Here is an 11,050-nt window from a genome sequence, read left to right on the forward strand (position 1 = left end):
CTCAGTCTTGTGAATAGCAAGGATTACAGTTTTAAGATACCAGTGCCCCCACTATTTTGGGTTTTGTTTGTTCTATTTTAATTATGGCTCTGAGAGTTATACGGGAAGATTTTAGCCCACAATTTGACTCCCTGAGAAGAACCATATGGTGACTTTGTACAGGGAAGGGTAGAACTGAGGGAAGAAGGGAGGCACGGAAGGAAGGAAAATAGGAAAGAAGGGAGGGAGGGAGGGAGAGAGGGAGGGGGAGAGAGAGAGGGAAGGTTGGAGGATGAAAACTAAAACAAACAGGCCTCTCTCCCTTAGAAACAGAATACTACCATAGAATTTTCCCTTAGCATTCTGTAGTCCATAAGGCGCCTTGCCTTTCAGGACCCAATAACTGTGAAGCAAAGTGACATCGTCCAGTTAAAGTCCATTCAGCCATGTGTCATTATTCCAGAGCCTTGGACACATGAACTGGCAAAAGAACCTGAGCCTCGTTTGTCCTTTGTCTGTTGACAGAGGTAAAATTTATCTAATGTTATTTGCTTATAAATGCGTATTATCTCACCAGTTCTCACAAGTTTAGAATACATTCACTGTGAAATTCCTTTACATTTATGAAATTTATATATGTCTAAAAATTTAAACTTTTTTTAATGGTAAGTAAAGAAGACTGCCTACGTTTGTATTTGTATTTGAATGTTTTGTCTAAGCATAGTCAAAAATAAAACTTTCAAGTGCACAGTATGAGAAACCTTGTCATCCTACTCTGAGTTGTGTCTATGTTGTACTTTTCCTGGGCATTCTCAAGTTTTCCTCAACAGTGATCTTTGGAACTATACTAGAGGATACCATGGGATTTCTGTATTTGAATTTAATTAAAAGTTTTAACAAGTATTATCTTTCTTTTGGTTATTATACAAAAGTTATAATGCTGCTCTGTAAGTAGACAAAGTATTTTTTATAAAGACATCAATGATTTTCTTTCAATGAAAATATAATCACAAAACTATTTTAAAAAGATTATTATCTTTTATAAATAGAACAATACTTTTGAATCCCAGACAGAAAAAAATATCTCAAAAGAAATGCTTTCAGTAAATTAAGCATCTTAGGATGTTAATTTTTGGTAATATGAAATTGATTGAAGCATGACTTAAGTAATAAACACTAGAGCTGAAAGCATCTCACACAACATTCTCATTAAAATCAGAGTGATAATTAGAATAAAGAGGCTGGCAACTAGAGAAGTGTCAAAAGAGAAAGTATAACATTATCATTTATAATATTACGGATTACAGATTGGTTATTTTTATTTTTAAGGTTTTGTTTTTGCAAGGTGTTGAATCTGAATACGCAAACTAAAATCTTGGTTGCTGTCTCTGAGCTTTTTTTGCTATGTCCTTGGAGCTATAGCTGCCTTTTTGCTTGTTTGGTGCTTTCTTTGGTGCTTATGACCCAGCGATTCCTCTACTTGGCATTTACCCAATCATCCAGAAACAAAGACATACTAAATCCACTAGCACAACAATGTTCATTGCAGCATTATTCACCATAGCAAAGATATGAACCAACCTAGATGTTCCTCAGTTGATGAGTGGATCAACAAGATGTGGTATTTGTACACAATGGAATTCTATGCTGCTGTCAGAAAGAATGACATTGCCCCATTTGTTAAAAAATGGAAAGTCTTAGAAAAAATCTTATTAAGTGAAGTAAACCAGACTCAAAGGAACTTAGGTTCAATGGTTTCCCTCATTCGTCATACTCAGTAGAAACCTTGGGCTCTCCTAGCAGAGATTTGCAATAGAGCAAAACCTAGATACATAAGGCCATATAGTATGACGCTAAATGAAAGGACCTCTAGTATATAGAAACAAAAGCCATATAATGAATTATTGTTGTCCTTAATGTACTATGTTATCGCTCATCTCCTTTGCCGTTTTTTTGGTTATCTCATATTGTTACAGTATCTCACTTTGTTATCTGATATATAGGATATATTTGTACTTGGTTATTTGAAATTGGATAGGGAAGGGGGAAAACAAGATGAGGGATGGGGATGTGAGGAAGGGAAATGGGGACCAAGACATGTGAAAGGGTATCAATGTATGTGAATTAATGTACCTTCTATCTGGAAAATATCATGTAACCATTCTATTAATTACAATAAAAATATATAAAAAAAGTAAAAAAAAAAAAAAGAATGTCATGAGTTCTCATACCCAGGCTAGGTTTGAACTATAAGTCCTCAGATTTAAGGCTCCTCACTAATTAGGTAATAAATGAGTCATTCGCACCCCACAGGTTTAGTAGATGCTTAATATAAAAATAAATCTGTTTAGAATACATATGTTTAAATATATATTGCAAACAATGCATTGGTAACATGTGACTATTTTATAAAACTTAAAGAACCAAGTTTTTACTTTTATATTTTTAGATCTAGTTATGAAAATGTATAATACTATGGAATATAAAGTTTTCTATGTGTGGAAACACAATTACAGTATATTGTCTACATTTACTAAGACTATATTATACAATGAATTACTGTTTTTTTGCTAAAGAAACTACATACATTTTAATGAGTGCCAATGAAAATTGAGAGAAAAGGATATTTTAACTGATGTACATGTACAGTCAAATTCCTATATCTGTGCCTTTGAAAATACTAACAGCCATTAGCACAATGATGTTCACTGCAGCACTGTTTACCATAAGAAAGATATGGAACCAACCCAGATGCCCCTCAGTAGATGATTATATCAACAAGATGTGGTATTTATACAGAATGGAATTCTATGCCACCATCAGAAAGAATAACATTGCCCCATTTTAAGGAAATGGAAAGACTTGGAAAAAAATCATATCAAGTGAAGTAAGCCAGACCCAAAGGAATGTGGGCTCAATGGTTTCCCTCATTTGTAATAATTAGTAGATACCTACGATTCTTGTAGCAGAACATTACAGTGGCTAAAAACCTAGGAAACTAAGGTCATAGAGGATGAGACTAAAATGAAAGGTTTTCTAGGATATGGAAATAAGAGCTTTATCTTGTATGATTGTTGTTCTTAATGTACTATGTTATTTCTCTTCTTTTTTTGCCCTTTGGTTAACCTCATGTTGCTACTGTATCTGACTTTGATACCTGGTATACTACAGTAATATTAACTTCAGGGTTTTCTACTTGAAATGGGAATGTGTGGTTTAGAAAGTCATGTTGTTACCATGGGTACTTTTATAGGTTGTCATGGAAATAATTGAAGGGGCACTTCATCCTAACTTAAAGATAAACTTAAAGGTTTAAGAATTATGTACAGTGTAATCTATTACTTAAAAATATATAAGAGCCATTCTGTAAAACAACTTAAGGAAAATCATAGGTAAAGAAGGTCCTTCAACAATCAGAAACCAAGAAAAGTATAAAATGAATTGAAAACTGAAATCTAAAGGTCATCTAAAAGTCTCAGAAGAATTTGAGCATTTTCTTAAGGAGAGAGATATTTAAAGTACAGGGAATAAAACATTAGATTTTTCTTTAAAATACAAGCATGGCTATTTAACAAATTTCCTTGAATTCTAGATATATTTGTTGATAATTATCTTTGATTATTGACTATCATACTCTTCTAAAATATTTAGACTGGTTCTATTTTAAAGGGCCATAAATCAGGAAATACATATCAGTTTTCTATGTAAGAAACTTGTAATTTCTTCAAGATTTTTAGCTGAAGATATCCATAAAATAAGTCTGTGTTGGTAGAGTTTAATGGAATGGAGATGGACAACTGGAGAATAGGGTAGATGAGTAGAATCATCATGTTTAGTGAATGTATGTAAGTGATAGTCCCCAGTTACCGAGGCGATTGAAACCTCTTCACTCAAATATTTAAAGTCAAACAATGATCATTAATACAGATGTATTAGAGAAAAATCACTAAGAACTTAATGTACTTATAAAGACTTATCTTTCTGTACAATGATAGTACCGTGCCTTTATGCTTCTACATCTTTCTTGTGTGTGTGTGTGTGTGTGATGGGGCTTGAAACTGGCCTGGGTACTAGCTCAAAGCTACTGCGTACCCTTGAGCCAAGCCCCACTTCCCGTTTTCTAGAGGTTAATTGGAGATAAGAGTCTCAGGTCCTTTCGTGCCCAGGCTGTCCTTGAACCTCGATCCTCAGGTCTCAGATCTCAGATCTTAGCTAGGATTACAGGTGTGAGTTACCACACCCAGCTTTTTATATATTTTTGAAGATGACTTTTCAATACCCTAAAGGAGAACAATCAGTGTTTATTCATTCTATATCATAAATAACCACTGGGTCTAAACTATCATGTGAAATGAGAAAATACAGCATAGTGAATCTTAGAATATACCTTTTATTGGTTATAACAGAGTAAAGAAATCTGTCTTTATTTTAGAAAAATAAAGATCTCAAATCAATTATCTAATTTTGCAAAAAAAATTTCCTTTAAAAATATTAATAAAATGACAAAACTTCATGGTAAAACGTTACAGCTGTTGTGAAAAACTGTGTAAAAGTGTCTCAGATGTTAAAAAATCTCATGCAATGCCAAGATTCTAATTCTAATCTACACCCGCAAAGAACTATAAGTAGACTTTCTAAGAGGAAAGTTATATTTATTTTTTGCATCAATAATTCCAGTAACAGCAACCTGGCAAAAAGTGAAGCATCTATGGACAAATGACTAAGCAAAATATGGTAGTTATGTATGGTGCTAAATTGTTCAATATTATTTAAAAGTAAATTCTGATATACATTGCAGCATATAAAATTCCCTGATGTCATCCTTAATGAAACAGAGAAGAGAAACTTGTCACTTCAAGATCCTACCAGTGTATGTTATTTATAGTAATCTGTAACACAGATATGGTAGAATGAAAGTTTCTAGGGATTTAGTAGGACAGAATGGAGAGTTGCTGCTCATTAGATGAATAACTACAGTGCAAAAGTAGAAGAATAGTTATGTAGATGGATATTGATGATAGCTACATAATCACTGCCTCATTACAAACCTCAAGGTACCTAATATGATTCCACTCTGCAATGAGTGGAATCATAAAATTATAAAGCTAAACTTATTGAAGAATGGAGCAAAATCATGGTTATAACAAAATAAAAATTGTAACCTAAATTTTCTACAGGAAGAATTTGAACATTCTTTCTGCACAAAAAGTTCAAAATTTGAGATGTTGAATTACTTCAATATTTGAATTGATGATCATACAAAGCATAAAAGTATCAAAGTGGCACACTCCATTCCATGAAGTTACTTATTTCCTTTTTAGAGAAAAAATACAGATGGCAATAGAAATAAGTAAGTAATTCTTGGGAAAAATAAGAGAAACCTAGTCAATCATTGATGTATGTATATTACTATTATAACTTCATATTTTTATATTATTGCTTAAAATATTTTAGCATGTTCAACTAAACAAAATGAATGCTTTGTATTAAAGTGATAAGATCCTGTATAAGCATACAGTTAATAAATTAAATACAAGCTTAAGGCAGGAGTAGGCTTTATGAATTCAACATAGCAAACTAATTTATATAAATATCTATGATAACAAACTAAATGATGATTCAAGTGGTACATGAGTTCCTCTATTTGCTAAGAAGGTAACTGAAGGTAAATTAGCTCCAATTATTTCAAGGTTACACTACCTGTTCTAATTCTTTGCATTACTATGACAGATGTAAAGGCCTCATTATCGGTAGAAACACAGAAATCAGGTACTCATATTTCTAATAAACTCAAATCTTTTTTGAAATTTAAGCATAATATTGGGCCCCCGTAGATATATAAATCAAATGATTATATCGCCTACTTAGTTGACGCCAGCATATAGAAACAGTAGCAGAATTTTGAATGCTCTGTAACTGTTTTTGTTCCTCCATGAACAGCTGCTGTTTGTAGTAATTACACATAAATAGTCATCCAAAGTGAACTGTACTCCTCAGGGCACTCAGTGTTTATATCATTATGTTAAGGGAAGAGCAATAAAGAAGAGAATGATGAATTTAGCCTTTCTCACCCTATTGGAAGATATTTCAAATATAAATATAACTGATTTTACAAAAGGATAATGGAGTGTAAACAAGAGTTGAATAAAGGATAACATAAACACTAGTTTGAGACTGTCACCAAAAATCTCTCTTGTAGCACCTTGGACTCTTCTAGCAGAGATTTGCAATAGAGCAAGACCTAGATACATAAGTACAGCTAAATGAAAGGACCTCTAGGATATAGAAACAAAAGCCACATAATGAGTGATTGTTGTCCTTAATGTACTATGTTATCTCTCATCTCTTTTGCTGTCCCTTGGTTACCTTATATTGTTACAGTATTTCACTTTATCTGATACATTAGATATATTTGTATTTGGTTATTTGAAATTGGATAGGAAAGGAGGGAAAACAAGATGAGGGTCGGGGTTAGGGCAGGGAAATGGGGACCAAGACATGAGAAAGGTTATCAATGTATGTGAAGTAATGTATCTTCCATCTGGCAAATGTAATGTAACCTTTCTATTAATTACAATAAAATATATATGTAAAAAACACAAAATTTAAAAAGGCAATAAAGCTAATGGTTGAGATATTGTACCAAGGGACAACTAATTCTCTCATAGATTGTTTTCCCATGCTTCTCTCCAAGCATTTTCAGAAAGAATTACTGTTGGGTAATTAAAGTGATACCTTTTTCATAGGTGAGACAGGATAGTTGGCCAATTTGGCCATTTTTAATTTTTGGCCTTTTTTTGGTAAATTTTGGAAGTTTTCTATTAGTTAACATACTACTATTCTATACACATTTTAGATTTCTAGTGAACAATAGCAGTCTAACGGTCTATGAGCCTGTATTTGGTATCAGCTCTCTTCCTTATTAAATGGGACTCAGGTATGTTGATATATTCATTCAGATCTCCCTAAATTTCCATTTTATACTTTTTAAAAAGTAGCCATGATCATGGTATTATGGAATACCCAGCGTGATTATGTGCACTAAATATGAATTTAATAATATGATAATACAGCAATAATATATAATACATAATTATATAGTACAATTATATGATCATATTACACATAATTATATATCTATGCAAAATCAAAACCTGAGATCAGAAATATCAGTAAATTACAAATTTTGTGATGAAAATTAATGCAGTACATGTTTTCACTTACAGTTTTGAAACAATTATATTTATCTACAAAAAGTCATACATAAAAAAGTTAGTAGAACATTTTTTTACTTAAAATTAGGTCTCTCCAAGAAAGTTGATACTTATGGCACACTGAGATAGAGAGAGCTGTTAGTGACCTACAAATCTAAATAAATATGTAAATTATTCCCTGAAAAATTACTTCAACTGTCATTGAAATTCTTGATCCTTTTACTATCCTAATATTGCTTTATTTTTTTTCTTTCCATTCCTTTCCTTTCCTTTCCTGTCCTTTCCTTTCCTTTCCTTTCCTTTCCTTTCCTTTCCTTTCCTTCCTTTCTTTTCCTTTCTTCTCTTACTTTTCATTTCACTTCCTTTTCTTCCTTCCTTTCCCTTCCTTTTCTTCCTTCCTTCCTTCTGCTCTTTCTTTCTCTCTTCCTTCCTTTGTAGATAAGTGCAGAACTAGAGCAAGTGCCAAGGTACTCTTTCTTAAATTTCTGATTTCAAATTGTACTAATATTCCACTATGCTAGGCTACATATATTTTATGTTCAGAGTACAGTATAGGCATTTTATAGATACTATGCCATTGTGTAAGCAACAAAGTGCAGGTTTATAGCATAGGCATTTCATCAGAATACTTGAGTTGAATATTTGACAATAAGTATCAACATAGCTTTTAACAAGCTTTTTCTACTTCTTTCTATAAGTTTTTTTGGCAATATTGGGGCTGAATTTGCATGATTTCTAGGTAGATGCTCCAACATCTGAGTCCAATATGTAAGAATTTATAAACAACAAAAAAAATCCATCATCTACCTTTCCCAGAATGAAATTACTGAATTGTACCAGAGAACACTTAGTTACTTATATCAAAACTAAATATAAAACTAAATGGTGTCATAAAATTTATAATTATATTTCCTTGACAAATTCAAGAATTATACAGACTCCATGAATGGACATTTGGATTCATTAATTACTAAGTGTTTTAAGTAATTACAACAATGCAATCTTATTTTTTGAAATGAAAGTATTTTTATATAATAGGATAATTTGAGGAAGTCCTGTCATGCATAATTTTTAGAAATGGATCATATCTACATCAACAATCATTATGTAAATTCTTATGAATTCAGACTGTAGAACTTTACTCTTTAAATTTTTACAAAATAAGTAATCCCTACGTATACTTTGGTGGAGAGTGCAAAGGGCAAATGCTACTATAAACTTTATTCTATTATTTTGTGAAGTGAAGCTATATTCCTTCATTGCTTATAGCATATTTTTCTTAAACTGGTTATACTTTGAATTTGGAATGATACAATATAAAATTTTGTATATGACATCATATTATTTTAAAGTCACATTTTAACTGTTATTTGCTTGATATTTTTTCCCTGTATGTGGAGCGATAAGCATATAAAGTCCCCTAACTCATTAACACTCTGATCTCCCACACCATATGTTTCACAGTAACTCTGTGTTCATTCTTTGGGGTATTGGGTGTGATATAATTGAACACGTTTAGAAAAAGAATAAAACCAACTTCTGTTGGATGACAGATTGAGAAGGCAAAGATTGAAAACAGAGGTCAAATTTGTGTCTGAAGTTATATATATTATTATGTTGAAATATACTCATAAAATAAAGTCATTTCACAACAAGATGACAAGGTACAGAGATTATTTGATAATCAAGGGATCCTCTGTAGGTGCAATAAATAATAATATTGCTTAAATACATTATTAATATAAGTTTAATTTACATAAAATATACATATAATAATCCTAATAATTATTAGGCTGATCAGAATGTATTACTTTCACAAATATGCATTAGAACACAGAGAGAAAAGATAAATATGGTGAAAATAATGACACTTGAATCATGTTTTAATAAGAAATTTCTAAAACTTAAAAAAAGAGAATCACATTTCATTAAATGAAAAGATATTAATTTTGTAAAAGAAATACACAATCTTAAAACATGCAATCATAAAGAGCAAATATTAATGCCCATAAAGAAAAAAAGACTACCATATTATGTAGCAGAGTGTTATATAATAGTGTGACATTTACTTTTATGTGCATAATGTACTTGAATGAAATTGACATCTTCTCTTAGGTTACATTTTTATGATTCCTCTCTGTTTCCTTTAATAAGTAATTCAACTTTTATCATTCTATTTCATACATGCCAATAATTATTTTTTTTCCTTTGCCAGTCCTGGCTTGAGTTCAGGGCCTGAGCTGCTGATGTTTATAACTTCAAAGCCGATATCTCCAAGATTGGGCATGCCTTTTCTGGCTTACACAGCTCATTGTTGGTGCTAGTAAGATGGATCCCACCGAGCCACTCCACATCCAGAAGAGATATGAGGAAATAGTGAAAGGAGTCAACACCTACATTAAGAAAATTGTCTACAACCCTGACACAGTAGCATTGGTGCCCATTTCTGGTTGGAATGGTGACAACATGCTGGAGCCAATGCCAATATGCCTTGGTTCAAGGGATGGAAAGTCATGCGTAAAGATGGCAGTGCCAGGGGAACCACAGTGGTTGAGGTTTGGATTGCCTCCTGCCATGAATCCCCCCACTGATCATCCTGCCCCTTCTGGATGTCTACAACATTGGAGGTATTGGCACCATCTCAGTGGGCCAAGTGGAGACCGGTGACCTCAAGCCTGGCATGAAGATCAACTGTGATTCTGTCAATGTCACACCTGACCTAAAGAGAAGGCTGTTGAAATGCATCATGAAGCTTTGAGTGAAGGTCTTTCTGGGGACAATGTGGGATTCGACGTCAAGAACGTGTCAAAGATGTCCTCATTAGCAATGTGGCTCGTGACAGCAAGAATGATCTGCTGTGGAACAGCTGGCGGCACTGCTCAGGTGATCATCCTGAACCCTCCAGGCCAAAGCAGTGCTGGCCTTGCCCCATGTGCTGGATTGTCACACTGCTCACGTCTCAAGAAAATTTGCTGAGCTGAAAGACAAGATTGACCACCGTTCTAGTAAGGAGATGGAAGATGGCCTTCCATGCCTGAAGTCTGGTGATGCTGCCTTCGTTGATACGGTTCCAGGCAAACCCATGTGTGTGTGGAGAGCTTCTCTCATTATCCTCCTTTGGGTCATTTTGTTATTCGTGATATGAGGCAGACCGTTGCTGTGGGTGTGGTCAAAGCTGTGAACAGGAAGGCTGCTGAGGCAGGCAAGTTAACCACGTCATCCCAGAAAGCATAGAAGGCTAAATGAATTTTACTCCTAACATCTGTCATTTCTGCCTTCACCAGTGGTGGAGGAACCGTCTCAGAACTATTTATCTCAATTGGCCATTTCAGTTTAAGAATAAATACAGGTTAAAGATAACAATGCATGGTAAAATCTTCAAAAAGAAAGGAAACTTTTGTGAACCATTTTTTTTCTTTTTGGTGTGTGGCAGTTGTAAGTTATTAGTTTTTAAAATCAATTAATTTAATGCAAACAAGACCAAAAATCTGTTACCTGGGCCGGGAGTTTGGCCTAGTGGTAGAGGGCTAGACTAGCATGCACGAAGACCAAGATTCAATTACTCGGTACCACATATATAGAAAAAAAAAAGCCGGAAGTGGTGTTGAGGCTCATGTGGTAGAGCTCTAGGCTTGAGAAAGACCAAGGACAGTGCTCAGCCCTGAGCTCAAGGCCAGGACTGGCAAAAAAAAAAAAAAAAAATCTGTTACAGAATTTTGAGACCCATTGAAACAAAGCTTAATGAGAAAAAAATAATAGACTTTTGGTTAGAAATAGCCCTTATAATACTGCATGACATTTGAAATATTTACAAAATTGTCAAATTACATATATGTTCTATTATAGAAGGTGCATTA

General features: G+C 33.4%; 1 pseudogene; it reads left to right on the forward strand.

Annotated features, from left to right (window-relative positions):
- Positions 1-6,979: 6,979 nt before the first annotated feature.
- LOC150056879 (elongation factor 1-alpha 1 pseudogene) lies at positions 6,980-10,439 on the forward strand (annotated as a pseudogene).
- The last annotated feature ends 611 nt before the right edge of the window (positions 10,440-11,050 follow it).

The sequence above is a fragment of the Megascapheus bottae genome, chromosome 11, assembly GCF_031878675.1.
Source record: "Megascapheus bottae isolate mThoBot1 chromosome 11, mThoBot2.hap1, whole genome shotgun sequence".
Lineage (NCBI taxonomy): Eukaryota > Metazoa > Chordata > Mammalia > Rodentia > Geomyidae > Megascapheus > Megascapheus bottae.